Below are 26,329 nucleotides of genomic sequence, written 5' to 3'. Positions count from 1 at the left end.
TCAATGCTTTCTGGTTAAGAAAATTGCCCATAATCACAGTTGACTTTCCTAGTCGTAACAGAATATTATTTTTCATCTGTGCATGGCTGTGGCCTGATGTGTGAACGTTATTAACGCGGTGGGAGGCTTATCTGAGGTCGCAAGCACTTCATTCATTCATTCCTTCAGTCAATCAACAAGCTTGTTTTGTGGACTTATTATGTGGGGTTTTAGACCTTTTGAAGCAGAGGGAAAAGCATGTGCAGAGGCACGAGAGAGCAGGCCAGGCCATTGATGTGACAAGTAGCCATTGTTAACCACAGCTGATGGGTCATGATTGGCTGTAAAGTGTAGCGTAGATAATTTGTTACTGATAGTAGTGAAGTTACCAAAATTGCTGAATGATTTACTTGAGTTATGAGTTGGAATGGGTTCAAGGTTATCCTTATAATAACAGCGTCATTCTTGCTTGTTTGCATTTCGGTATCTTTTTTTTTAATGTTTTATTTTATTTTTTGAGAGACAGAGAGAAACAGAGCACAAGCAGGGAGGGGCAGAGATAGAGAGACAAAGAATTCAAAGCAGTCTTCCCGCTCCGAGCTGTCGGCACAGAGCCCGAGGTGGGGCTCGAACCCACGGATGTGAGATCATGACCTGAGCCGAAGTTGGACGCCCAACCAACTGAGGCACCCAGGTGCCCCAACATTTCAGTATGTTTTAATGAGAGTTAGAGACAAGGGCCCAATTAATTGCTGGCATGCCAAGAATTGTGTAGTCCCCAAGTACACCCATGGGGTATGTCATACATATGAACATCTATCGGTTATATCACAGTTTAGAACTGGAGTGGCCCACAAGGTGTGTGGTATTTGGGAGAGCGGAGAGAGATGAACTTGGGGGGCAGGATGAGTAGGGGCAGCTTCTCAGGACTCAAGTGAACACTTTTTCATTTGGACTGCCCCCAAATTTTGCATAGCAAATTGTCATTGATATCAGAGAGCTACCGCTCATTTGTCAGATTCCAGTATTTCCCCCGATACAGAGATGGGATCTTAAAGTAGTGACTATCGACCCAGACTTGCACATTTAGCCTGTCTTGGAGAACCCATAACTATACTTCTTGCAATCAACTACTTCTAGCACTGGCTGCATTGTATGTTGAGCTCCTTAGAAAAGAGAATGTGACCCGAGAGGCAGGAACCAGGTTAGGTTTCCTGGAGTGATTATATCGGGGACCTCATATGTCTTGGAAAACAGATGGAAAGGCTCAGTAATGAGTCAAACTAGAAAAAGGAACTTACTAATAATGAAGTTGATATACTATCTCTACTAGGCACATGGGGGGGCTGTTGGGGTACAGAGAAAAGATGCCTATGTTGCCTTACCTTTCCAATATAAAATAGATTTCTGTACTTGACCGGAAGATATTAGGAATGATACCTCATGTGATGTGCCAATAGAATAACTGTTTGGCTTGGTGTTCTGATTTGAAGGGTACTCACAATGTTTCCCTGCCCCTGAAAATACTCTCCCACTGGTGCTTGAATTTCTACTAGTAGAAATTGTGGTAGAGTCATTTGTTTAAAAATCATCCTTTGTTCTTTTAACGATTTTTCTATTTTTCCTTTTTTTTTTTTAAATGTATGCTTTGGGAAAGGAGGGTAGTTCTTTTAAAAATAAAAAGCACATTCACGAGTGAACTGGAAGCCTGCTAGGATTGCTGTTAAGAAAACCAATTGTGTGTCGATGCGGCCTCAGTAATTAATCAGTGAGCATCTAGCCGCCAAATATCTGATGGGAGGGAGGAGGCCCTCTCCTTCGAGAGGGGGAAAACGACTCCCTTCTGATTGAAAAAGCACCATCCCAGACCTTCTTGCTGCTGACGTGCAGATGTGCATCTGGCTGTAATCTCTCACTCCCTGCTAGCCTTTGCCAAACTGTGTGGAACAGCAATCCAGTTTCTCCCCCATGTAAAGAGACAGAGAGAAATTGAATAGTGAGATAGTTAAAATTCTGAGCGCTGGCTGGGAGAAGGAACATGCCCAAAGCAATAAAAAGACTCTCACTTAAAAGCTGTGGCTGCAGAAAGATTCGAGCAGTTTAAACAACTGGCAGAGTTGACGGGGGCGAAGGGAGTTAGGAGTGTCCAAGCTATGGACAAGACTTGATGCTCCGCAGACAAGCCAAGAAATATTTAAATTGTGTTCAGTCTACTCAGGGTTGATGAACACAGTAGAATCAATGCTTCATAAAATTGGAGGGGATTTGCAGGTAGGTGTCCGTGTTTCTATAAATCTTGCTTCTATAAATCATGTTTCTATAAATTTTATTTTATGGGGAGTTGTTTCAAGTCCAGTTTTATTTATCAAGAATGGAAGCCTAATTGAATGGGGGGAAATGTGCCGTTCTCTCTGAGCTGTCCAACCTAACGGGAGCCTATCGTTCTGTCAAAGTGGCAGCGACTGTACCCAAATTGCAAGACTAGTACATGGAAGGAAAAGAACTCCCTTTGAAGTTTTGTCTTCAAAACTCTGTAGCTCACGATTCCTAAGTGACAGCAAATACCACAGTGCCTTGACCTTTGGATTAAACATTGCAGCCTTGTTTCAAAATGAAAATGTCTCAGGGCGCCTGGGTGGCTCAGTCAGTGAAGCGTCCGACTTCGGCTCAGGTCACGATCTCACGTTTGTGGGTTCGAGCCCCGCGTCGGGCTCTGTGCTGACAGCTCAGAGCCTGGAGCCTGCTTCGGATTCTGTGTCTCCCCCTCTCTCTCTGCCCCCGCCCCGCTCACACTCTGTCTCTCTCTCTCTCTCTCTCTCTCTCTCAAAACAAAAAAAACAGTAAATAGACATTGTGCAAAAAACTGAAAATGTCCCTGGGAAGGTTAACACATTAAGTTACTAGTACCTATATGGCAGTTCACCAAACTCAGTGTTTCTCAGAAGCAACTGATGCCACACCTTTCATTTCTATTGAGAACTTTCAAAATACAGGAAAGTTCAGAGAAGAATATAGCAACCACTTGTGTCCTTGCTGTGCAGAGTGGAAATGCAGTACTATATTTACTTTGACTTCCATTTTTTAAAATAAAAAGAATAAAATACTTAAGGAGAAGTTGAGGTTCTCTTTATTTCCCACTTTCTGTCCACGCATTCTCAGTATTGTGTTCCTGAGATGAGTCCATGTAGGTACATACTGAGCTAGGCCGTTTCACCGCTGAACAGCAACCTATAGTACAGCCGTGACGCACTTAACCTATTCATTCCCCAGTTGACAGATATTTAGGTTGTTTCCAATTTCTTACTAACAGCCCCACCAGTTGTCTACGTGCTCCCATGACACCATACAACTGGCAACGTTTGAGTCTTAAATTTGTCAATCTGACCAGTGTTTCCCTGAATACTAGCGAGGCTGTATTCAATCTTTTCAAAGATTGAACAAAGATGTTCAATCTTTTCATATATTTATAGATCATTCCAGTTCCTTCCGTCCGTTGCCTGTTGGTATTCTTTGCACATTTTTCTTTTGGGTTGGTTGCCTTTTAAAAACGTATTTGTTATGTATCTTTTGGATACGGTTTCTTTTTCAATTTTCGGTGTGGTGAATGTTTTCTCCCACTGTATGGTTTGTCTTTGTAGTGTCACTTTTTTCTATAGGCATTTTAAGATTTATTTATTATTTTTTTAATGTTTATTCTATTTTTGAGAGCAGGAGAGAGCAGGGGAGGGGCAGAGAGAGAGGGAGACAGAGAATCCCAAGCAGGCTCCCCGCTGACAGCAGAGAGCCCGACGCGGGGCTCGAACTCACGAACGGTGACATCGTGACCTGAGCTGAAGTCAGACGCTTATCCGACTGGGCCACCCAGGTGCCCCGATATTTTAATATTTAATGCAGTCACATTTATCAGTCTTTTCTATTAAAATGTGTGAGGTTTTTGTGTGTGTGTGTGATTAATAAATTCTTCCTTACTCCAAGATCATAAAGGTATTCTATATTTGCATCAAAACGTTATAAAATTTTGCTTTTAACATTTAGATCTTTGGGGCACTTGGTGGCTCAGTTGGAAGAGCGTGCGACTCTTGATCTTGGGGTTGTGAGGTCAAGCCCCACATTGGATATAAAGCTTACTTACATAAATGAACTTAAAGAAAACTCATCTAGGGGCGCCTGGGTGGCTCGGTCGGGTGGGCATCTGACTTCAGCCCAGGTCATGATCTCACAGTTCGTGGGTTCAAGCCCCGCATCGGGCTCTGTGCTGACAGCTCAGAGCCTGGAGCTTGTTTGGAATTCTGTGTCTCCCTCTCTCTCTGCCCCTTCCCTACTCACACTCTGTCTGTCTCTCAAAATTAAATAAACATTGAAAAAAAATTTAAAAAGAAAAAAAGAAAAAAAAAGAAAACTCATCTAGATCTTTAATTCATTTTGAATTCTTACATAGGATCTGAAGATGTTATCATGTTTTATCTTTTCTTACATGGATAATTTTAACAACATTTATCGAATAGTCTATATCATATCTTCCATGATTTATAATCAACGTCTGTTATATACCTACTTCCCACAGATTTATAAGAGTTACTTTTAGGCTTTTTTTTTTTTTATATTTCACTGATCTATTGATCCATCTGCCAATACCACACTGTTTTAATTGCTATAACGTGACAATAAGTCTTGATAATCTGTCTCTGTTGCTCTTCTCTGAAACTGTTTTGTCTATTCTGTTCTAGAATCAGCTTGTTAAGATCCATTAAAAAATCCCATTATGATTTTGACTGAAAACTGATCTAAATTTATAGATCAATTTGAAGAGAATTGACATCTTGATGTTGAGTCTTCTCATACATGATCATTGTATATCTCTGCTTTTTGAGGTTACCTTTTTTGAAAGGTCTTATTTCGATGTAATTATAGATTCATGGGAAGATGGAAATGTAGTACAGAGACATCCTGTACTATTTGCCCATTTTCTCACAGTGGTTACATTTTGTTTTTTTAAACAGTTTTATTGAGGAAAAAATTGATATACCCCAAACTGGACACACTTAATGTGTACAATTTGATGAGTTTGAAGATATGCATATACCTGTGAAACTAAGACCACGATCAGGTAATAAGCATATCCATCACCTCTGAAAGTTTCCTCCTGTCCCTTTTTCTTTTGGTTGGTGTTTTCTGGTAAGAAACTTAACATGAGATCTACCCTCTTAACAAATTCTTAAGCGGAACATGCAGAATTGTTAACTCTAGGCAAAATGTTGTACACAGGTGCCTAGAACTTATTTTTCTTGCATAACTGAAACTTACTATCAGCAATTACATTTTACATAACTAGAGTACACTATCAAAACCAGGAATTTGAGACTGGCACAATGTTTGTGTATAGTTCTAAGCCATTTTATCACGTGTAGCTTTGTCTAACCACCATTGCAATCAAGATACAGAACTAGTCCATCACCACAAAGAGATCCCTCATGCTGCCCCTTTACAGTTACACCCACCCCATCTTTAACTCCCAGAGACCACTAATCTTTTCATCTCTACAATTTTGTCATTTTAAGAATGTTATGTAAATGGAATCATACAGTATGTGAACTTCTGAAATTATCTTAAAAAATGTTTTATTAAAACATTTTTTTATTAAAAATTTTAATTTATTTTGAGAGAGAGACAGAGAGACAGAGTGCAAGCAGGGGAGGGGTAGAGAGAGGGAAACACAGAATCTGAAGCAGGCTCCAGGCTCTGAGCTGTCAGCATAGAGCCCGACGTGGGGCACAAACTCGTGAACCGCCAGATCATGACCTGAGCCGAAGTTGGATGTTTAACCGACTGAGCCACCCAGGTGCCCCTGAGATTATATTTTTTTAATCATCTTAATTCCCTGGATATTCATCCAAGTTGTGTGTATCAATAATTTTCTCCTTTTCATTGCTGAACATGAGTCCATGGTATGGACATAGCCCAGTTTTTTGAACCATTCACCTGTTGAGTGACATTTTGGTCATCTCCATTTTTGATGTTTTCTGTTTTTTCTATCTTTTGTTTCTATGTTTTTATTTTTTTATCTTCCCGTGGGTTACTTGAGAGTTCTTTAGAGTTTCACTTGATGTATCTACAAAATTTTTATTTATTTTTATTTTTAAGTTTATTTATTTTGAGAGACAGAGAGAGCAGGGGAGGTGCAGAGAGAGAGGGAGAGACTCTCAAGCAGGCTCTACACCGTCAGTGTGGAGCCCAATGCGGGGCTCAAACCCACAAACCATGAGATCATGACCTGAGCCAAAATCAAGAGTCGGAAGCTCAACCAACTGACCCACCCAAGCGCCCCTATCTATAGGTTTTGTGTGTGTGTGTGTATCTCTTTGTATAGGTATATACATAACTCTTTACAGTCTACTGCTGTCAACATTTTACCTAGTAGAGAAAAATGTGTAAACTTCCTTCCTTTATGTCCCCTTACCTCCTCCCCAGTTTAAAATTGCCCTAAATATTTCCTCTACATACATTGATAAATGTATTAAGACAGGGTTTTATTTTATGATTCAAGCATGAAACATAATTTAGAAAACTCAAGAGAAGGAGACCCATTGTATTTACCCTTATGTTTTGCTCTTTCTTTGTTCCTCTTACTTCCTGATGTTTGTAGATCCTTTCTTTCATCCTTCTTTCTTTCTGAAGAACTTCCTCTGGCCATTCTTTAAGTGTTGGTGTACTAGTGACCAGTTCTTTTAATTTTCTTTTATCTGAGAATGCCTTGATTTCTCCTTCATTTCTGAAGGATACTTTTTCTGAATGTAGAGTTCTGTCTTGGCAATTCTTTTCTTTCAGCACTTGAAAAACATTATGCCACTTTCTAGTGACCTTCACAGGTTCTGATGAGAAACCCACTGTCACTGGAATTTGTTTTTCCCTGATAGGTAAAAGTATTATTTCTCTGAAGACTTTTTTCTTTGTTTTTAGTTTTCAGAAGTTTGACTATGTATCTAGAATTAGATTTCTCTGGGTTTATCTTCCTTTGTCCTTTTTTTTTTTTTTTTTTTTTTTTTTTTTTTTTTTAGAGAGCATATGGGAGCTGGGGAGGAGGTGAGAGGGGAGAGAGAGAGGAAGGGAGGGAGAGAGAGAATGAGAATGAATCTTAAGCAGACTCCATGCCCAGGACGGGATCTCACAACCGTGAGATCATGCCCTGACCTGAAATCAAGAGTCAGATGCCTAACTGACTGAGCCACCCAGGCACCCCTAGATTCACTAAGCTTCTTGAATCTGTAGGTGTATTTGTGTCTTTTGCCAAATTTGAGAAGTTTTCAGCCAGCATTTCTTTGACTACTTTTTGAGCCCTGTCTTCTTTCTCCTCTTCTTCTGGGATTCTGATGCCACGAATATTATATCTTTAGATATAATCCCATAGGTCCTTGAGGCTCTGTTCATATTTTTTGTCTACTTTCCTTCTGTTGTTCATCCTGAGTAATTTCTATTTTTTTTTATCATCAAGTTTACAACTATTTTTTCCTGCCTCTTCCATTCTGCTATCGAGCCCACCCACTGAGTTTGTGTTTTGTTTTTTGCTTTTGGAGCCCTTCCACTGATTTTTTTTTTTTATTTTGGTTATTTTGCTTTTTCAGTTCTGAAATTTCCATTTGGCTCTTCTTTATATCTTCTATTTCTTTGATAAGGGTGTTTTACCCTTTGTTTTTATATTTGTAATTATTGACTCAAACATTATTTTTAAAGGTTTATTTATTGAGAGAGAGAGAGAGAGCACGTGTGCGCGTGTATGAGTGGGGGAGGGACAGAGAGAGGGTGCGTGAAAGAATCCCAAGCAGGCTCTGTGCTGTCCGCACAGAACCCGATGCGGGGCTCGGACTCATGAACCATGAGATCATGACCTGGGCCGAAGTCAAGAGTCAAGCGCTTGACTGACTGAGCCACCCAGGCGCCCCCGGCGCAAACATTTTTGTGAAGGCTGCTGTAAAATCTTTATTGGGTAATTCTAACAGCTATGGCATCTCTGTCTTGGCATCTGTCGATTGTTTTTTCTCCTTCATGTTAGATTTTCCTGGTTCTTGGTGTGACAAATGATTTTGATATTTTGGGCATATATTATCATTCGGTATATGTTCTTGAAATCTTGTGGTTTAGCAGGCCTTCTCTGGCAATGCTGCGGTGGAGGACGAAGATGTACAGCCTCATTACTGTCACTTACTCCACGTGAGGAGGGACCCTGTTACAATCCTGGCTTCCCACTCAGCCCTTTATGAGGTTGTGCTGCCTCTTTACAGTCTGGGGGAGGGTGAAGTCCAGGCTCTCTAAAATCTGCCTGTGCTGGCAGAAGGGGAAGTGGTACCCCAATGTTTTTGTTTTCCTGCGGGTATTTAGCTGGCGTAGGGAACATTACTGTATTGTTAAAAGTTGTCTGTTCTACTACGTTGCTCCTCTCCTGGTACTTTGGCTAGAGAGAGCGGGCTTTGTTGGGACTCGTTTTGGTCTGTCCTTGTGGGTGTTTTGGGGTTGCCAGTTTCTCTGGCACCCAGTCTGGGATAGACGAGGCCAGAGAAACACAGAAGGGACTTACCGATGTGGCTCGTCAGTTCCCCAAATCCGGAGCCAGTCTATTTGAGCCTTCTCTCCACCTATCAGAGGCTTCTTATGTTTATTTTATGCATAACATCGACAGGTTTTACCTGAACCTAGTGGGACAAATAGGGAAAATTACTTCCACCTCATCTTGTCCTGGAACTGGAAGTACAAGGTCATCTTTTGTGAGTTCCAAAAATCTTTCATAAAGGTCTTACCCAAGACCTGTGTGTATATGTATTTCTAGATCCTTGCCAAGAATATATACTCTGACTAGTAGAATTCCTTTTTAAACACTACCTGCTCTAATTGGTTGTTTTCGGTGAAGTGAAACGATACTGATTTTTCACACTACTAGATGCAGCACACTTGTTGAATCCTCACAGTTTTAATGGCTTGGAAATTCTATTGTATTTTATATGTAGGCAACTGTATCGTCTGCAAGTATGATCGTTTTTTCTTTCTTCCCAATCCTTGCATGTCTTATTTCTTTTTCTTATACTATTGTGTTTGCTGGGTCTTCGATTACAATGTCAGGCACAAGCTTGTCTTCTTTTTCTGAGTTTAAAGTAAATGCTTGTATTCTTGTATCGTTAGTATGATTATTGTAGGGCCTTTGACTACTATGTAAAGAAAGGAGTGCAGAAGAACAACAGGGGAAACTGAAAGAGAAATTAGGAAGCTAATGCAGTAGCCTGGGTGAGAGGCTGGAGTGGCCTGGATTCAGATGGTAGCAAATGAAGGTGGCAAATATAGAGAGAAAGGGACAGATCTGAACTGTGTTTTGGAGATAGTCTTGAAAACATTTGAAAGGGGGCTGAGGGTAAAGAAAAGAGGAGAAACCAGACTGATGCCTTGTTTGGGGCCCGAATAACTGCATGGTTGGTGATGCCGTTGTCTGAAGTATAGAAGGCCAAGGTAGGAATATATTTGGGGGACAAAATTAAGGGTTCTCTTTTGGTGACATTAACTTTGAGATCCAATGCCAGACATACAAGCGGAGATTCTAAAAAAAAGACCGTTGGATAGGAGTCTAGAGCTCCAGAGGAGATATCAAAATTGTAGATATAAGCAGCATATAGATACTGTTTAAAGCCATGGGATTGTATGAGATAATCTAGGGGGAGGTGAAGCTAGAAAAGAGGGTGAAGGGCTTTAACATTCAGAGATTAATCAGAGAAGGGAAAGATAGCAAAAGAGACTGAGAAGAAACAAGAAGTGAGATAGGAGCAAAACCAGGAATTTTTCCTAATAAGATGATTGGACGAGCACGTAGAGATATACACGTACAAGTATACTCATTGCTCTGTTTTTTTTACAGTAGCAGAAATGGGAAATAAATGTCTGTTAGGGAGATGATTAAATAAATTGTGGTGCGTATATACTATAGAATATACAAGGTCGACATTAAGAGGATGACGTAAATCAGTACTTGATGACGTATAAGGAGGTCCGTGACACATTATTCCACGAAAGAGCAGGTTACAAAATAGCGTGTCTTGTATGAGCCCATTAACGTAAAATTCTATTGTGGATGGGTTTGTGTGCATATGTAAATAGAGCCATGTAGGTAGTTTTGTTTTTCTACTTTGTTTACAGATGCATTCCTTGAGCCTCAAACAGTGTTTAGCACGTAGCAGGCACTAATACGTTGTTTTTGAAAGAATGAATGAACAAATGAATATTGAAAAATGCTCTCTAAAATGGCCAGAGTGGTTATCTCTAGGTCTTGTGATTAAGGGTATTTTATTTTCCTTTCTTTTACATTTTGTTTGGATTCTTTTACAACGAGCATGCTTTCTTTTTTATCAGGAAGAAAATTCTTTTAATTTTTGAAACCACCTCCACCCTTGTCAGTTACCTATGACCTCCACGTACCCCTATTTGGTTGAATTCAGGGCAAAGTGGTTGCTTTGCCATTGTAAATCCATATTTGGGCAGGAAGATCAGAATGATAGCAGAGAGATATGTTGGCTCTTAGAGAGCCAGAGGCTGGAAAAGTGGACTAGGAGGTGAAGACTGACAGGAGCCATGGGGAAAAAAGACTTGCGCCTTGCAGGAAAGAAAGGAGTGAGGCTGGGTTTTTGCAGAGCAGAGCAGCATAGCACAAGAAGCCGGGAGCCCCTTGCACAACCTGACCTGGGGGGGAAAAGGAGCCCGTGGAACCCAGAGAGCACAGTGAGTTTTGCAATCTAAATTCTTAACTCACAATTGTGGATGGACATAGGAGATAATAAAAAAGCCAAGCTACGGTTCCAAGATTGTGCCTTTTGGTATAGAAATGCCTCATTCCCTTTGATGGTGGCGGTGGAAAATGACAGAAGCCTTCTGTGTGAGGAGGTCCTTGGTTCTCTATTTTTTTTCTGCGGCTGCAGGAGGAGCAAGTTGGATTATGTGTGTGTTTGCCCAAGCACGCTCTGTCCTCCCCTCCATTCCCCTCCATTAGCCTCCTGCTCCCCATCCCCAGAATATGCCTGCATTTCTCCAGCGTGGAAGGTTAATCCCCTGCTAGCGTTTCTCCTGTCCTGCATTATGCTAAATGAGCGCTCATTTCCTTCCCGGCCTTGAGTTACAAAACGCTCTCTTCTGTTGCCCAAGTCTTGGCAAGTGCAGGCTCCAGGAAAAGGGTGGTGGTAGAGATAGGGCTGCCAGATAAAATACAGCATGCCCAGTTAAGTCTGAATTTCAGATAACCAATGAATTTTCAGGATGAGTATATCCCAGATATTGCATGGGACATACTTACGCCAAAGAATTAGTCACCCTTTATCTGTAATTCAATTTTGTTGTGTGTGCAGACTCTGGCAACCGTAGGTAGAGAAAAAACTCATCTTGTGATGCAAGCATTTTCCCCGTGCTTTTCATCCAAAATTTGCCAGATGTTTCTTAGACGGGCTTTCAATTGACAAAGGGGGAAATGACTGACTTATTAAGTTGAAACTAGACTGCAAATTAGCACTAGAGCTGAAATTTTAAGTTTTCAACTTCTTCAACCCACAATTTAAATCCATGACCTCCATGCCAGTCATTTATGGGCTAGAAGGAAGCAGGAATAGACTCAGCAGAAAGGCACAGATTCCCACGAAAAGTAAGATTTGAAAAGAATTTAAGGGCAATGGCTCTCAGGATTTTAATTTCCTTTGGACTGTGGACATGACTATGTTTAGTCTCTAAGGTAGTGTTTCTCCAAGCGTGGTGCCTGAACTACCTGCCTCGGAATCATCTGGGAAGCAGTCTGTAAATACAGACAGAAAGTAAAGCCAACTGATCCTTTTAAGGATTGAGCCTATGGTCTTTGTCGCGCTGGCACCACAATCACTACCCTTTTCATCTCCAGAACTTTTATTTGATTCCACTAATAGCTTTTATCTGGGGGATCTCAATGACAGAGGGGTTGTTAGTTACTTTTAAGGTTTTGTTTTTTTCCAGTGTGCATGACAAAAGCGAAATTATGAAATGGCAAAGTTATTAAAAGGCAAAATTGAAGACGGGTTTGACTCCTCCCCTGACACACTCTTGGATAAAGGAATCCCAAATAACTATGCATTGTAAGAGAAGAGATGATTGGCCTCGCCTGCATTCAGTCACCAAATTGAATTTGATCTTGGAAGCTGAAGAAATCTCTATCATCATCATCTTGCCTTGGTACCTTGCCATTCCATAAAATCTCCTCTACTTTTTCTGGGCCCAACTCCAAGAGAACTAATCATATCTTAATAATTTGGTACAGAATCACAGTATAATTCCTGCAGGTCAGTGTTGAACCCTATCAGATTGGAGAGTAGAAACTGTTACCCAGAACTGGAAAGAATGAGGTCCAAGAGGTACAGCTTGACTTTCAAAGCATCCCTAGGACATATGTACAACCGGAATGGCTTTTTAAATTAAGGAATTACAATTATTCTCTATTAGAGCAAAGCAAAGCAAATGTGTTCAGTCATTCCGTCATTTCACATTTATAGCAAACAGTCTCACATTGGGTCAATTCCTTAATCGCATGCTAATAAAAATAACATAAATAGTTTGGTAACTCACCCCATGCTACTAAAATGCAAGTAACCCAAGATGGCTTGGCTATGTTGTTCTCATCTCATTTTATCACCAGGGACTCAATTCTTCTTAGTTGGCCTTCTGTGCTGCCAGTTGATACTTGCCTAAATATTTCCTTCATACTCAGAACGTTATAGCTCCTTTTTCAGGCTTCAAATATTTCCACCTAATTCTAGAAATACGTGAGGTACGCCTGAAACGCTGACAGCTGTAACTCAGACCCGAAATAGTCAGGCCTACTCTAGGAGGCACACTGAGCAAACAGAACCAGGAGTTTGAAGGTGACAGCTGAACAGGCATCAATAGGAAACTGCCAGGTGCTCGGTTGACCCAGTGAGGGATGGGAACAGACAGATTCTATTTCTAGAAATAGTACAGAGAATGCCAACGAGTCATGGGATAGACACGGTAGTACAAATCTTCTCTTCCATTTTGTGGGTAGCTTGAGAGGATATCTCAGTAACCTTAAACCTGCTGGGAAAATTAACATGTCTCATGAATAATCTTTGACATTGATTTGTTCAACTCCTATTATTTTCAAGTTACTTTGCTAGGCACTTGGAAGGAATATAAAATAGTTTAGGATAGAGGCTCTACTCACATGGAGTTTTCACACCAGTTGGGGAATCAAGACAAGTATAGGAAAGTCATATCTTATGAGGGGTTAGGTTCCTGGTGAGCAAAAACATAACAATTTATAGACGAAATACCCCTCAAAAGTTCCTTTGAAAGGTGCTACACTGGAGACAGATATACCATTTTTGGTAAGTCCAGCACGGGCTTGTCTTTATTATTTCCTCCAACGTTGTACCAGATCACTCTTTAGTTGAGAACCATGCCAATCGGCTTGCATTTAGGGACCATATTGAATTTCGAAAGCACATATGTTTAAGCATGAGAATCATTCATGAGAGGCTCACAGGAACCAACACCATATGAGGGAACAGCAGATTCACATCTCTCAGTTTAAGTTAACTCCAAGGCAAAGCAAAGTGGAATGGTGGATAGAATTACCCACACAATTTCAACTGTGTGCCCACTCTCTCCCTCCCTTGCTCCCTCTTTCTCTCTCTACCCTCTCTCTCAAAGTTTCGGAATATGGATGGATTCATATAAGAATGGTTTGCTTACATTGTACCTCTCCATACCTATGTGCCCAGATAGGAGAGGCCACAAGAAGGCGAGTTTCACCACTTACTGATTGTATGACGTTGGCCAAGTGAACCCCACAGAGCATCCAGTCCCTCATCCATAAAATGAGAATAATAATTGCATCTTCCTGACAAGATCGTTCTGCCAATCAAATGCAATGCTCACAAAATGCTTCACCTAGTGCCTAGTAACATAAAAGCCTTAATAATGGTTAACGTGTGTGTGTGTGTGTAATTGCTTTTATTTTTCAACTTTATTGAGGTATAACAAGTAAAATTGTAAGATATTTAAAGTATACATCACAGCCATTTGATATTTTTTTAACTTTTACTTATTTTTGAGAGAGAGAGAGGGGTGGGGGAGAGACAGAGAGAGAGGGAGACAGAGAATCCAAAGCAGGCTCCAGGCTCCGGGCTGTCAGCACAGAGCCCGATGTGGGGCTCGAATTCGTGAACCATGAGATCATGACCCAAGTTAAAGTTGGACGCTCAGCTGACTGAGCCACCCAGGGGCCCCATCAGCCATTTGATATACAGTGTGAAAGGGATTCTCATCATCTGGTTAGTTAACACATCCATCACCTCAGGTATTTATCTCTTTTTTTTTTGTAGAACATTTACATTCTACTCTCTTAGCAAATTTCAATGATATGATACAGTGTTACCAACTATAGTCACGATGTTTTACATCACCTCCTCAGACCTTGCTCATCTGATAGCTGGAAGCTGGTATCCTTTTACCAACCTCTCTCTGTTTCCCCTACCCGCCCCCCCAGCTCCTGGCAACCACTTTTCTACTCTCTGTTTCTAAGACTTTGACTTCCTTTTAAAGTATTCCACATATAAGTGATACCATACAGAATCTGTCTTTATTTGGCTCATTTCACTTAGTATAATGCCCTCAAGGTCCATCCGTGTTGTCACAAATAGCAGGATTTTTGCCTTTCTCAGGGACAAATAATATTCCAGTGTGTGTGTGTGTGTGTGTGTGTGTGTGTGTGTGTGTCACATTAAAATGTGATGGGATTGCTGGGTCATATGGTAGTACTATTTGTAATTTTTTGAGGAAGCTGCATACTGTTTTCCAGAGTGGCCGTGCCAATTTACATTCCTATCCACAGTGCACAAAGGTTCCCTTTGCTTCACATCCTTGCCAACACTTGTTATCCCTTAACTTTTTTTAAATTAACATTTCTTTTTTATGCTTATTTATTTGTTTTTGAGAGAGAGAGCAAGCAAGTATGTGCACGTGCAAGCAGAGGAGAGGCAGAGAGAGAGGGAGAGAGGGAAATCCCAAGCAGGCTCTGCAGTGTCAGGGCAGAGCCCAATGCGGGGCTCTATCTCATGATCTGTGAGATCATGACCTGAGTCGAAATCAAGAGTCAGACACTTAACCAACTGAACCACCCAGGCGCCCCTCATCTTTTTGATGATAGCTATTCCAACAGGTGTGAGGTGATATCTGATTATGGTTTTGACTTGCATTTCCCTGACGGTTAGTGATGTTGAGCACCTTTTCATGTACCTATTGGGCCACTTGTATGTCTTCTTTGGGAAAATGTCTATTTAGTTGCTCTGCCTGTTTTTAAATGCAGATTGGTTTTTTGCTATAGAGCCGTGAGAGTTCTGTTTATATATTGGTTATTAACCCTTTATCAGATATGATTTGCAAACATTTTCTCTCATTCGGTAGGTTTATTTTCATTTTGTTGATGGATTCCTTTGCTGTGCTAAAGCTTTTTAGTTTGGTGAAGTTCCACTTATTTGTTTTTGCTTTTATTGCCTTTGCTTTTGGTGTCAAATCTAAAAAAATTATTGCCAAGACTGACGTCAAGGAACTTTTTCTGTTTTCTTCTAGGAGTTTTAGGGTTTCAGGTCTTATGTTCAAGTCTTTAATTTATTTTGAGTTGATTTTTGTGTATAGTGTAAGGGTCCAGTTTCATTATTTTGCATATGGCTGTCCGGTTTTCTCAACACCATTTATTTTTTTATTTTCATTTTTTCTTTAATCTTTATTTTTGAGAGAAAGAGAGAGAGACAGAGAGCAGGGAAAGGACAGAGAGAGAGTGAGAGAGTGGGGAAAGGACAGAGAAAGAGGGAGACACAGAATCGGAAGCAGGCTCCGGGCTCTAAGCTGTCAGGACAAAGCCCAATGCGGGGCTCAAACTCACAAAGCATGAGATCATGACCTGAGCTGAAGTCCGCTGCTTAACCGACTGAGCCACCCAGGCGCCCCTCTCAACACCATTTATTGAAGAGACTATCCTTTCCCCACTGTGTATTCTTGACCCCTTTGTCATAGATTGATTGATCATATATGTATGAGTTTATTACTGGGCTCTCTATTCTGTTTCATTGACCTATATGTGTTTTAATGTAAATACCATACTGGGTTTCTTTTTGTAGTTTTATTAACACAAATGCAATGTGCACATAAGCTGTCTGTCTAGTAATTTTCTCCACTGTGCAGCCTGGCATTGGGATTGGTGACTCTGATGGCCAGCTGGGCTGCCCTTTACACAGTGGCTTTGGAGGACACATTGTGAGCAGTCTCCGCACAGTAAGATTTGTTGCACATCAGCAGCATTTCAAGCTCCTTGACGTTGTGGGCTAGGAATTTCTGGAAGCCACTGAGCAGCATGTGCCTTGTTTTCTTGTTGCTCTCATAACCAAATGTTGGGCATCAGGATCTGGCCCTTGAGTCTTCTGTGCACTCTATTGTCAATGCCTCTGGGTTTCTGCCACTTGGCGTTTAATTTTGACTGGTGCGAAATGAACTTCTTGGTTCTCTTTTTAATGATTTCGGGCTTCACCAGAAGTCTGAGGGCAGACATCTCTGCAGGCAGTGCAGTGCCAAGGTCATACTGCCTTGATAACTATAGCTCTGTAACATAGCTTAGAATCAAGAAGTGTAATGCCTCCAACTTTATTCTTTTTTCTCAAACTTACTTTGGCTCTTCTGGGTCTTTTGTGGTTCCATATAAATTTTAAGATTGTTTTATTTTATTTATGTGAAAAATGCTGGTAGAATTTTGATAGGGATTGCATTGAATCTGGAGATTGCTTTGTGTGGCATGGACATTTTAACAGTATTAATTCTTCTCATCTATGAGCACAGAGTATCTTATTTATTTGTGTCATCTTCAGTTTCTTTCATCAGTGTCATAATTTTCAGTTTACAGATCTTTCACCTCCTTGGTTAAATTTATTCCTAGGTATTTTATTCTTTTTGATGCAATTGCAAGCAGGATTATTTTCTCGATTTCTCTTTCTGTTCATTTTTAGCATACAGAACTGCAACTGATTTTTGTATATTGATTTTGTACCCTGAAAGTTTATTGAACTTATTTATTAGTTCTGACAGCTTCTTTGGTAGAATCTTTGCATTTTCCATGTATAATATCATGTCTTCTGCAAATAGAAAAAGTCTTTCTCTTTTCCAATTTGGATGTCTTTTATTTCTTTTTCTTGTCTAATTGCTGTGGCTAGGACTTCCAGTACAGTGTTGAATAAAAGTGGTGAGAGTGGGCATCTTTGTCTTGTTCCTGATCTTAGAGGAAAAGTTTTTAGCTTTTCACATTGAATATGATACTGGTGGTAGGCTTGTCATATGTAGCCTTTATTATGTTGAGGTATATTCCCTCTCTACCTGTTTTTTTGAGTGTCTTGTTTTATCATGAATGGATGTTAAATTTTGTCAAATGCATTTTCTGCATCTATTGAGATAATCATATGATTTTTATCCTTCATTTTATTAATGTGATGTATCTCATTGATTTATTTGTGGATATTGAAACATCCTTGCATCCCTGGAATAAACCCCACTTGATCATGGTATATTATCCTCTTAATGTACGGTTGAATTCAGTTTGATGATATTTTGTTGAGGATTTTTACATTTATGTTCATGAGGAATATTGGCTTATTTTTTTTCCTCTGGTGTCTTTGTCTGGTTTTGGTATCAGGGTAATGCTGACCTCGTAAAATGAGTCTAGCTAGAAGTGTTCCTTCCTCTTCCATTTTTTAGAAGAGCTTGAGAAAGATTGTTATTAATTCTTTAAGCTTTTTATAGAATTCACCCCTGACACCATCTGGTCCTGGAGTTTTCTTTGTTGTGAGGTTTTTGATTATGGATTCCTTACTAGTAATCCATCTGTTTAGATTGTCTATTTCTTTATGATTCAGTCTTTGTAGGCTGTATATTTCTAGGAATTTATTCATTTCTTCTAGGTTGCACAATTTATTGTTTCATAGTTACCCATTGTAGTCTTTTATGATTCTTTGCATTTCTGTGGTATCATTTCTAATGTTTCTTGTTTCATTTATGTTTATATATTTGAGTCCTCTCTCCTTTTTTCTTGGTAAGTCTAACTAAAGGTTTGTCTGTTTTATTTATCTTTTTAAAAAGCTGCTCTTAATTTCACAGATCTTTTCTATTGTCTTTTTAGTCTTTATTTCATTTATTTCTGCTCTGATCTTTGTTATTTCCTTCCTTCTACTGATTTTGCACTTAGTTTGTTGTTTTTTCTTCCAGTTCCTTGAGGTGTAAAGTTAGGTTGTCTATTTGAGCTTTTTCTTCTTCCTTAATGTAGGAATAAATCACTACGAATCCCACTAGAACTGCTTTTGCTGCATCCCATAATATACTACTGTTAACTCTTCTAGCAAGTGGTTTAGATGTGGTGTATCGGATGAGAGACATGCCTTACGTGTTGAGGAATTTCAGGGGAGGGAGACATAACTGGATGTGTGTTGGCAGGGATGAGTCAAGGGTGAAGTGATTTTGAACTTGATGAGGAATAGGTGACATTGGAGAATTGGAGGGGAGGGAAGGAGTGAAGGTGGAACACAGAGAAAGCCAAGGTATAGACATGTGGGGATGCTCAAGAGACCAAATGTAAATGGGGGTGGGTGAGGAATCCTGTGTAGCAGAACATTAGGAGTTACTAGGGAAGTGGAGCCATATGACTAACAGCCTTGAATGCCAGGCTGTGATTCTGGAGGAATTGTTTGAGATTTTTCAGGCAAGGGTGATAGGATGATAAAACTTATGTCAATATATTTTCTAAATGTGGCTTATCTGTCCAAGTCTAGCTCACAGCCACTTCCTATTGGAAGCCTTACTAGACCACTTCCCCCTCCTGAATTTCACTGTTCCTTTTCCAAATTCTGTTGACACTGATTGCTCTTCCCCTGCAGTAATTTTGACTTTAACCTTCTACTGTCTCCTCTTGGGAACTAACTATGTTTTGTGTATGTGTGTTGTGTAGGGAGAGGATATATTTTCTCTGAATATATAGCCTTGCCTTTCACTTCCTCTTTCCAATATAAAGCTTAGCACATTGTGAGCTCTGAAGGAATAGTTTGAATTAACTCAGTGATTGATTATGGACATGCCTAATTGGAGTAGGGAAAACAAAAATGTCCCACAGGCAGGATGTGTACTGGCTCTGTGAGGAAAGTAGTAAAATTTTAAAAAGGTGGACAGGATTCACTGTCATAGACTCATTCCTGAAGCCCCAGAGTCAAGTTTTGTAGACATTTTTCTAAATATCTTTGCCTAAGTTACTTGGGACCTTCCAAGCCAAACCTTCCAAGGCTGGCTAGCTGGCTGGCTGGATTAACTGGTGTAATGGCCTCAGAGAATGGAGGGCTGACCAGGAAGAGATGCCCCAAGTGCAGCCCTATGTGGGAAACCAGCTTCCTCACAGCCCAGAGAAGGAAGAGAAAGGGCCTCTGTCTTTAATCGCAGCTATTCAAGAAACCAGCTCTGCTGAGAGCAGCAGACGCTGGGAGACAAAAAAAAAATACATAGTCTTTGCAAAGGAAACTTTTTTCCAACCTGAGGTCAAGCCCAAGAGTCAAACTGCAAAGGGGCTGGGAGGGAGAGCCTGGGTATGAAATGACCAAGAGAGCCTGTTACAGGCCTGTTTCCAAAGAACCACATCTCTATGCCTGTCACAGTCCCTCTTCCCAAACACCCATCAAATGAAATAACCCATGTGTACCCATCATTTGTTCAGCATGGAAGCTTGATGCTTTTCTAATAGAAATCTGTAAGTTAACCTGGTTTGCAAAGGCCTCTAAACACATCAACAGAAGAAATTATTTGAAATTGATTCTGGTTAGGACTTGTCTCCTTCCTTGTGTTCACAATGACATTGTCATTGGCAGTTTAGAGCCTTGATACCTGCTGCCCTCCCTGGGCCCCCACACCGCTTTCTGGATTCCCAGCTGGAACTGTTCCTGGGGCTCCAAAATGACCCTTTCCTGAGCCTCCACCAATCAGAGTCCCATCCCTCAGCCCACCCATCTCGTCCAGATGTTGAGGAGAAAGCATTCTGATTTAGCTAATGCACACTAAGGTGTAAGTGAGGTCATATACAAACTAGCCCAGGTGTGTTTGCATTTCCAGAAGAGCCATCATAAGGAACAGAATTCTAAACAGTCAAATTTCCAGTGTTATTTTGGGGCGTTGTGTGATGAGACGAGTCTTATTGGGCCAACTCAAATATACCACATGGGTAACCGCCTCTGCCACGTCTGATGCCATTCCCTGCTCTTGGAATGTTCTGGCCTCTTCTGTCTCTCTCTGTCTCTAAGTTCTGTTTTTCCTTCAGGGCTCAGCTCAAGCCTTGCCCATGAAGCCTGCCCAGAGAGCACCTGGCTTGAATTTCTGCCCCACTCGGAAGTCCTTGCTTCTCACTTGTTCCATCTGGGTTAGTTTGGTTTCCTCGAGCAGATCCTGAGCTCTGTGAGAACAGGAATCATGTTTTAAACTTCTTGTCTGTCTTCCATAGCCCTTGGCATGATGCTGGGCTCAGAAGAAGTGTACAAGAAATTTTTGTAACAGTCATTGCTTTCCCACATATTATCCAATTTGAGTCACAGCTACCCCATAAGGTAGGGTGTCATTATGCCTCTTTTACAGAGGAACTAGTTGGGGGGGGGGACACACTGCTGAAAAGAAAAAAGTTAATTTAAAATTCCATCTCTTTTCTATTTCTGGAAGTTCTCAATTTATCAGCCAATATGATATTTTTGAGTTTGACCTCTGTGACCAGCACTGTGCAATTGGAAACGTAAAAGAGGCATAGATAGGGGCATCTGGGTGGCTCAGTTAATTAAGTATCCGACTCTTGGTTTCAGCTTAGGTCATGGTCTCACAGTTCATGAGTTCAAGCCCTGCATCAGGCTCTGTGCTGACTGCACAGAGCCTTCTTGGGATATTCTCTCTCTCTCTCTCTCTCTCTCTCTCTCTCTCTGTCTCTCTCCCCCCCCTCCCCCATTCATTCTCTCTCAAAATGAACAAATTTTTAAAAGCTTTTTAAAAAGTGGCATAGACCTGGCACCCTGCCTTCAAGTCAGTTGTGGGGTAGTGCCCCCAAACCTGACTAATCATCATGAACACCTCAGGAGCTTGTTCACACACAGACTCCCAGGCCATCCCCAGAGATTCTGATTCAGTAGGTCTGGGATAGGCCTCAGGTCTGTTCTCAAAACCACTTGAAGCCTCCTGATAATCAGCCATGTTTGAAAGCCATTGCTGCCCTGAGGCATATATTTTTCGTGCTTGATAAGCCTGTGAAGATGATTGAGTCAGGTGTTCCCTGAAAACGAGGCACACACTACTGACAGGACTGAGGCACACAAACTTTATTTTTATTGTTACATATTTATCTTAATGTATATTAGAAAAATATATAGCCATTCCATAAAATCATGACTTCACAGATGTGATCATTTCCTTTTATGAAAAATGTACATGATTCTGACACATGCTACAGCATGGATGAACCTTGAAGACACTATGCTAAATGAAATAAGCCAGAGACAAAATAAACAGTTGCTCTATGATTCCACTTATATGAGGTACCTAGAATACTCTCAGAGAGACAGAAAGTAGAATAGTGGTTGCTAGGGACTAGGGAAAGAGGAAATGGTGAATTATTGTTTAACGTGTATGGACTTCCAGTGTTGCAATATTTGGGAGAGAGTTCTGGAGACGGATGGTGGTGATGATTGCACAATAGTGTGAATGTACTTAATGTCACTTAACTGGACACTTAAAAATTATTAAAACGGTAAAGTTTATGTTCTATATGTTTTACCACAATGAAAAATGTATTTCTTTTTTTTAAATTGTTTTTAATGTTTATTTTTGAGAGAGAGAGAGAGAGAGAGAGAAACAGAGCGTGAACAGGGGAGGAGCAGAGAGACAGGGAGACACAGAATCAGAAACAGGCTCCAGGCTCCAAGCACAGAGCCTGACACGGGTCTCGAACTCACAAACCACAAGATCATGACCTGGGCTGAAGTCGGACACTCAACCGAATGAGCCACCCAGGCTTCCCAGAAAAATGTATTTCAATCAAAAAGAAAGATAGGAAACTTCTACTTAAATAAAAGTAGAGATTGATTGCAGGTACAGCAAATGTGAAGGTGCTGTGCAAATAACCTGTCCCTGAGAAACAGTGTTGTGGTTTCACTCTCTAATTTTGCTTAGGAGAACACCAACACCCAAAGGGGAGTGACTGCCCAATGTCCAATGTCGCATATTGAGTCAAAAGCAAGGCCGGGACTAGCACCCAGGTTTCCTGACTCTTTCAATATTTTTTCCTTTATATCATCTGAATATTTGCTAAAATATCATGGTGGAGGCAACAGGCACAGAGGGTAGTGCCTATATGCTAGATAAGTCAGGGAGAGCTTGCTGGAGGAAGCGGACCTTGTCAGAGGCCCTCAGAGATACGAAGATGTGTAAATTCGGGGCGATAGAAGGTGGGCACAAAAACAAACACAGGCCCGGAAGCAGGAGTGAATGTGGTTTGTGGTTCATACCGATACAAGGAGGATGGAGCCCCGGCTGGAGCTATGGGTTCGTTCTGAAAGAATGTAAGGTTCCTGAATGATAGGTCAATTTAGATTCAATACAATGAGCAATAGGGCAACCCTTCTGGAATTTTGGGCAGAGCTGTGGCAGTGGCAACAGAGGGGCGTAGGCAACTCAGAGGCTGATTTAAAGGCAAGTCATGAAGCAGAACAACCAGAACTTAGTCATCTGTGAAAGGGCAGATGAAGGAAAGAGAGAAATCTAGGATGAGCCCAAGGTTTCGAGGCCTGGCTGTTTGAGTCATCGTACGTAGTGCCCTCACCAGAAATGAAAAAAAAGTAGAAAAAGGAGATGCTTCGGAGCAAAGGTGAAACATTTGGTTTGGGGCGTAGGGAGTGGGACGTAATGGTGCAACATCTGAGTGGAGATGGTCTCCAAGTAGCTTGAAATTTAAGATATGAGATTGGGGTGAGGTTAGAGGTGATTGGACTCTTTTTAATTCTGGATACTTTACACAAGAATGATCTTCCAGTGACATATTCACTTTTATTTATCATTAATTTAAAAGACATATTGTTTTCATAAAGAAATTGTGGTGTAAGACTTTGAACGCGAGGGAACAGCAACTTAAGTGCCTTCAAAGCCAGAAAACATCAAGGAGAGGGTGGGAATGGCCCAAGTGAGTAATTATGTTTTCTCTTCTGGAAAGAAAAGAGAGGAAAACCATGGTGTAATTTCCAGTTGTCCTTTCTTGGAGCTCTAACGCATAGAAGGATTTAGTGTCCTTGTCACCCAATGCAACCTTTCAAAGAACTGCTGGAGGAGTATTTAGTAATGAACCTTTGGGAACACCTTGTATGGAATCCAGCTCCTCTGCAATTAATGCAGTATGGCAGCTGCCTGAATGATTCATATCACAGCATCACACAGCACCACATCATTTGACAAAGTGGGAACGGGAGGATTGACACTCTTTGCCATGTTGTCTGTTACAGACTTGCTCAGCGTCTGAAAGGCTATACCCCCTTAAGCATGACTGACAAAACACTTGGATTTGCTATAAAAAAAAAACCCTAAAAAATCTCATCTCTGATTTCTGTGAGTCAAATGAGTGGAAAATGTCCGAGTTGGGGGAAAACGGCAGGTTTAGCAGATGTTCTCGTGCACTCTTAGAGCAGGAGGGAAAATGGTCCGCTCTGGCCACATTTACAGAGACGACTGGGGGAGCCCTTTCTTCTAAACTTGTTTCCTGGAGTCAGGGCTGGCCATTAGGAAACAAGAGAAGTTTCTGCTTGGCCCCTTCACTTCTCTTCCTGTCTTCTGTTTCTCTCCTCACAACTACTTTCAGTAGTCCACAGGCTTACCTCCAAGTGCCCAGAGCTATCACACAGCCCCACTGTGAGGCCTCTCTAAAACTAAGAATAACTACTGTGTATTGAGAATCGACAGTGTGCCCAACAGGCACTATGCTAGGTGCTTTATATATGCATTATCTCATTTAGTCCTCAAACAAAATTATGAGGTAAGTAGCTATTATTCCCCTCATTGTACAGATCAGGAAAGTGAAACTTGATGAAGTTAAATAAATTCCACTAAGGCACAAGCCCAAGTCCAGCACTCGTTCCACTACATCACACTTTGTCCAAGAGTGAGAGGAGGAAAGGGGGCATAACCTAGCCAGCTAAAGCAGCTACATTAACTCTAGCAACCAGTAGACTCTCACATCATATACTGAGCAATGAACTTCCCAGAAGACTTTAAATCTATCCCCTAAGACAGACTCCACTGATGGTCTGAAAGAAACTAGAAAGACCTTTTCTGCCTTTGACAGGGGTAAAGGGAGAGTTTTGATTTGACAAGAAGTTTATGGTCACTCTTCAGATGATTTCAGATGAGAAAAGCATAACACACATTTTCCTTAGGCTTTGTAAATGATTTTGAATTCGCACTTTGTTTCTATCTAGCTATTCCCATGACTGATCTGTGACAGAATCTTAATGCTAATATTCCTTTCATGATCTCTTTCTGTTGATACATCACTCTTAAGAGTGGCATAAAATTAGAGGGGCACTGGGAAATCTTTATGATTTGTAATTATCCCCCTATTACATTGTAAGCCCTCTGGAAGAGTAGGCTATCATTTCTTCTTGAATTATTGCCCAATTTGTTATTGGGATTAGTTCATCCCATCGGTTTCTAAGATGAAGACTAAAAACCAGGATTCTTGGTCATGCTGAAGAAGAAAAAGGGCAAGGGCCAAGCTGCAATTGGGGTCCTGGAAGGGGCAATTGGTCCAGCAGCAGGCAGGGCTCATACTGAGTACTTCTCATTCTCTCACCTAGTCCTCCCTGTGCCAAACGAGATGGCTGGCTGAGGTGAAGGGAGATGTTGAACCAGAGAAAAGGATTTTTCTTTGTTTATTTAATATTCAATAAAAAGTAAACCACCTTTGTATACCCTGGGTTTGGCATCGTACCCTGCAAGAGATACTCTTGGCCACCAACTTTCCTATCTTCAAACCATAGGAAGACAGGGCTGGAAAGGAACTCCTAACGCATCTAGTTCTACCCTGAGTTGCACAGATGGGGAACAGAGAGGCTCAGAGAAAGAGATGGATTTGCTCAAGGTCATGCAGTGAGTTAGTTGTGGGCCAGGACCCAGATGTCCTGATTCTTGGATGAGCATTCTTCCACTTCACCACATTGTAACCTCATCAACAGCAGACCTCCGATTAAGGACCTCTCGGCTTACATCCATTTCAGGTTCCAAAGTATTCTCCTAGCTGGCTTTTGGGACTTGCTTGGTAATTCAAGACCGTTTGGATAGTGCCTAAGTGTCATCCTGGATTATTCTTCCCAGATCAGCTGCAATCCAGGTCAGGATGGAACGCTGCCACCAAATCAGTCCTCCCTGGCCTCTGCATTTATGAGTAAAGGAAAATGAATGTCTCCGTCTTCTGTCTGGGGCTTTCAGATTGCTGAACAGATGTCTGTCTCAAAATGACTCCTTAGCTACCAGGCAGGGAAAAAGACCGGCTACAAGCCCTGATAAGGGACACAAGCCTTTAGAGTGCAAGAGAGCTGCCGTCGTCTACCTCCCTCTTCCCCACAGGACCAAATGTACAACATGTTGAATTTTCCTTGTCAAAGAGGATGTGTACAGACTCCCCTGACTTGAAGCAGCCTGGTGAGCCCTGTGTTTTGGAAAATTGGCTTTTAAGTCCGAGCTTGAGTTCTTCTCAGAAGACCTTAATCTGTTCTTCTATCAGGTACTAGATTCAAGACAGTTTTTTCCATTCACATGAAATAATCAATATTTTCCCAGTCCTGACCCAAAAAGGGAACGATTCCATTTCATCCCGCCTGCTATATTACATGTATTTCCATGTTTTACATCCCCTTACCCACCAGCCTGTGGCCCCACATGGGCACTATTTTTGGAACTAACCTAAGAGAAAGGTTGGTGGCACTGGGGTGAGGAATCTGAGAAGGGATTCCTGTGTCTCTAGTGCTTGGCCCAGTAAAAGTAACGATCTGGGTTACCACTCAGTGCTGCAGGTGTTTAGCTCCTGCTGGGACTTTCAATAGCTCAAATATAGCAGGGGACACAAGTTGGAGCATGTTCCTCAGGAAGGGCACATGACACGTGGCCACTCACTCAGCGGGGCCAAAGTTACTGCTCTGTAGAGAATGACAGCTGTTCTGCTGAGGCCCTCTGGAGGGGCTAGGCAGCCTTCCAAGATAAG

The 26,329-nt window shown here is 41.3% G+C and overlaps 1 protein-coding gene and 1 pseudogene across 1 annotated transcript in view; one reads left to right on the top strand and one right to left on the bottom strand.

The window, feature by feature from the left end:
- PLAC1 (placenta enriched 1) overlaps window positions 1–26,329 on the top strand; it is a 177,894-nt gene that overhangs the window by 47,542 nt on the left and 104,023 nt on the right. The window lies entirely within an intron of this gene.
- Window positions 16,198–16,596, bottom strand: LOC125931407 (60S ribosomal protein L32-like; annotated as a pseudogene).

Source organism: Panthera uncia, chromosome X (genome assembly GCF_023721935.1).
Source record: "Panthera uncia isolate 11264 chromosome X, Puncia_PCG_1.0, whole genome shotgun sequence".
Classification (NCBI taxonomy): domain Eukaryota; kingdom Metazoa; phylum Chordata; class Mammalia; order Carnivora; family Felidae; genus Panthera; species Panthera uncia.
This window is presented reverse-complemented; position numbering and strand designations above follow the sequence as displayed.